At 43.9% G+C, this 4,294-nt stretch overlaps 1 non-coding gene across 1 annotated transcript; it reads right to left on the bottom strand.

The window, feature by feature from the left end:
• Nucleotides 1-864: 864 nt before the first annotated feature.
• Nucleotides 865-1,026, bottom strand: LOC119621515 (U1 spliceosomal RNA). The gene has a single exon (XR_005238072.2). It is a non-coding gene; the product is annotated as a U1 spliceosomal RNA (small nuclear RNA).
• Nucleotides 1,027-4,294: the final 3,268 nt, after the last annotated feature.

The raw sequence follows: 4,294 nt of genomic DNA on the forward strand, positions 1-4,294 counted from the left end.
ATCCGTAATAATGAGTAAATAACTTCTGATTTCTCATTTCCAAGTTCTAAGTATTAATATTTATTGAGAATTTGAAAACACTACAAAGAATGAGAATATAAAAAGGTGAGAAAGAGTCTGCTTTGAAACTTTGCCTCAGGCCAATCTTGTTCCTGGAGGAAAAATATTGGTCTCCAGGAGGCATGGGTTTCTACCAGGAGGCAAAGTTATTGAGTAAATGTCACAGGCTAAAGAAGCCACAGGGATTTGCTCTTGTTTGTCTATCCCCCGTGTTCTCAATTTCATCTAGAAACATCACTTGACTTTTGTCTTGGCTGACAAATCAGCTCATGTACCTAAGGAAGCTTAACTGAACGTGGCAACCCGAGCTGCTGTTTTGGTCATGGAATCAGATGTCTTTTGCTATTCTGAGACCCAAAGAGCCCAGCGTGAAATAACAGTATCTGCGGCTTCCCATGTGTCAACTGCATGTTTTCCAGCCCAGACCAGTTCCGGTGGAACAAGATGTGATCAACCATATCAGGTTCTCCAAGTGCAGTGATTGCTCTTTTAAGAAGAAACTATTCCTCATCACCATTGTGATGAATTTTGAGACAAGTGTCTCTGCATCTGATGCCCTCTCATCCTGAGAGGCTGGCAAGCAAAGACAGAGCAGGAATGAAATTTATCACACACATGTTTCACTTCTCACTTCAACCCAGATCAAAATGGAAGCCTCTTTGGTTGCTTATCAAAGCCCATAAGCCAACAATATTGAGGTGTTTGCAAGCAATAACAGAGTCAGAAAAGAGCTCGTGCCTCTTATACTTCAGGGAGTATAATAGACAAGGATTGGCCTCTGTTCTACTCCCTTTTTTAAAAAAACAGGGAATAGTGAGAACATAGTTCCCACTGCCACAAATTATGCAATTGAGTTTCCCACATTTGGGGAAATCACAGGGTCAGCACGTCTGGAGTGCAATGGATAAACCTCACCCTGGGAAAACTGCCTTCATGATCATGGTATCTCCCCTGCCAGGTAAGGATCTGTTCCACTTACGTTTTATGTGTGAGGCCAGGGGAGGGAAAAATTAAAATTAAAATTTCCTTCTAGTCTAAAAGGACCACTCATTTTGATATAACAAACATGTGTTGATTGTTATATCACATATATAATTAGATATAGATGTGCATGCAAAGTTTAGATCCTGTAGATGTGGATGATGTAGATGGAGTGGATGATGTCAATGTAGTTGACATAGATATTGTAGATGCTGTCGAGGTAGCCGTCGATTATGTAGATGCCAATGTAGGGTGGATGGTGTAGATATATACACAGATATAGATAGAGTAGATGCAAATATAGATGCAGATGTGCATGGCATAACTATAAATATGGATGCAGATGAGGAAGGTGACGTAGGTTAGGGTTTCTCAACCTCACCACTATTGATATTTTAGGTTGAATATATCTTTGTTGTCAAGGACTATCCTGTGCATTGCAGGATTTAGCAGCATCCCTGGGATCTAGCAGCATCCCTGGCCTACATGCTGAGGGCATTTCTTCCCCCAACCCTGAGCTGTAACAATAAGAAGTGTTTCTGGAAGTTGCCAAATGTCCCTGGGCAAAGCTGCCCCAGTTGAGAACCACTGGTACAGATGGTGTAGATCAAAATGTTGATGTAGATATTGATGTAATGTAAGCATAGGTATAGGTGATGCAGATAGTAAAGATGAAAATGGAGCTGGAGATGATAAAATTGTGAACACAGATGTAGGTGGAGTATGTGTAAATATAGAGGCAAATGATGTTAGAAGATATAGCCTATAGATAAATGATATAGCTGTAAACATAGATGTAGATGACATATTTGATATAAATAAGATAGATGCTATAACTTTATGATCTGGGCAGAAAAATATAGGTGCTGATAATGCAAATGGCATTTCTTTGACCCCTCTTTTGTTTTGTTTTGTTTTGTTTTGAGATGAAATCTCGCTCTGTCACCCAGGCTGGAGTGCAGTGGCACGATCTCAGCTCACTGCAACCGCTGCCTCCCGGGTTCAAGCAATTCTCCTGCCTCAGCCTCCCGAGTAGCTGGGATTACAGGTGTGTGCCACCATGCCTGGCTAATTTTTGTATTTTTAGTAGAGATAGGGTTTCACCATGTTGGCCAGGCTGGTCTGGCGTGAGCCACTGCACCCAGCATGACCCCACTTTTGGAAAAATGTCCAGACCATGGATAAGCAGTGTCCTGTTAGGAATAGTTTAAGCATGGTGCAGTCTGGAGACTGAGGGGCTACCCAGGTGACCTATTAAGGTCCTTTTTGATGAAACCACCTGATCCTGAGCTATCACAATTTCTATTAAAGGCCGATACTCAGGGTCAAAAAGAAAAAAGAAAATGAATGATGAAAACCAGCAAGACATGAGACTCAAATATATCCCTTCATTGATATAAGATCACATGGCAAACTCCAGATGGTCTTTCAATTCCTTCAATAAATCTTAGTAGGATGTTCATACACCAGACAAAACTAAGTCAGTGTTTCTGCTTTCACCAACGACCCAGCCTCTCACAGACACCCCCAAGTTGCAACTCACAGCTAGCTGACCCACAGTTTAAGCAAATTCTATCCATAGTGCTGAAGGAACCCGACCTATGTCCCAGAGAAGAGAAACGTTCTGTTCTCCCAAAGTCATGGTTCTCTACCAATCCCAGACTCAACACATTTAGCAAATTGTAAACCTCTCCAAATGATTTTTCAGGACCTGTTGAAAGTGCATTGGCTGTGAACTGTGGCGTTTCCAAATATCCAGGACATTTACTGAATAGAAGGACATGAGAGTTAGTCAATCGGTCAGCATTTATTCAGTTATGCCAGGGCTGTGGTCAGGCTCTGTGGGCTGCTGATGAGTTTTCCGGCAGGGCTGAAAGAAGATTAAACCCGAGTGACTCTGTAACACGGGTGGAGAGTTATTGAGCAGCAAATAGTGAAATAAGCAACCCGTACCAATTAGAAATCTGGTTTTGTGGATACTGGAGGATGTGCACTTCCCGATTGATTCTGGGAAGAATTTTTTTTTTTTTGAGACAGAGTTTGTTGCCCAGGCTGAAGTGTGATGGTACGATATTGGCTTACTGTAACGTCCGCCTCCCAACTTCAGGTGATTCTCCTGCCTCAGCCTCCAGAGTAGCTGGGATCAGGCATGCACCACCAAGCCAGGCTAATTTTGTGTTTTTAGTAGAGACGGGTTTTCTTCATGTTGATCAGGCTGGTCTCGAACTCCTGACCTCAGGTGATCCATCCACCTCGGCCTCCCAAAGTGCTGGGATTACAGGCGTGAGCTACCATGCCTGGATGATTCTGGGAAGATTTATGCTGCACTCTGAATGAGTGAACAGGAAGTTTGTCCACAGTCTGGAGGATGAGAGTGGGCACAGTACAGCAGATGCTTTGGGTACCCTGCCCATGCCCCCTCGGGCCTTAGCATTTTGTGGAACAGCACCTGACTTTTAACAGCCGGCATCTGCCTCTTTGCCCGAGGGCTTTGTCTGGTGACCAGAGCTTGCTTTGCCCATTCACACAGCAAGCTGGAAGCGCTGGGAAATTAGTGCCCTCCCAGTCTTAGCCTTCAACCAAAGACGGATGGGGACTGGTGTTTAAATACCCCAGCTGCCTTACTCCTTGTACAGGATAACCTTGAGGCTTACAGTCTGCGCTGGCTCCAGTAGGATTAAGTTCCAGGTGCCCACAGTGGTAACTTGCTTGATAACGTACCTTTTACTGCTTTTTTTCCCTCTCCTGTCTCAGTTCCTTGCTTTTCCACTCAAATAAACTCCTTGCACTTGAATTTGTGCCTGAGAGTCTATTTCTGGGGAGAACCTAAGACACACAGGCCATGGATAGATTCTCTGAAGGTCCTTCTGGCTCCTTATTTTCTATCTTGTAATCCATTAAGGCAATCAGAAAGCAGAGAAGGCAGGATCTGCCAAACTTTCTTACCTCCGCCCAGAAAATTCAAGGGCATCTTTTCCTGGCAACAAAGAAACTCTGTGCCTTTGGGAGCAGCTGCCACAGTGTCAGCTCTGGCTTCATGTTACTTAACCACACACATCAACACCTCCCCTTGTGGAATCTGAGAGGCATCAGAAGTACGCTGAAAGAACAATGGCAGAATCCTGGCTGTCACCTCAACACATCTCTCATGTTCCAGCTCATCTCTGTCCCAGTCTCATACGTGGCAGCATGACATACTTTAAAGTGCGCGTCTAATCACTAATGGAACCCTTGGAGAAGAAGTTTCAATGCC

This window comes from Chlorocebus sabaeus, chromosome 2 (assembly GCF_047675955.1).
Source record: "Chlorocebus sabaeus isolate Y175 chromosome 2, mChlSab1.0.hap1, whole genome shotgun sequence".
In the NCBI taxonomy this organism is placed as follows: domain Eukaryota; kingdom Metazoa; phylum Chordata; class Mammalia; order Primates; family Cercopithecidae; genus Chlorocebus; species Chlorocebus sabaeus.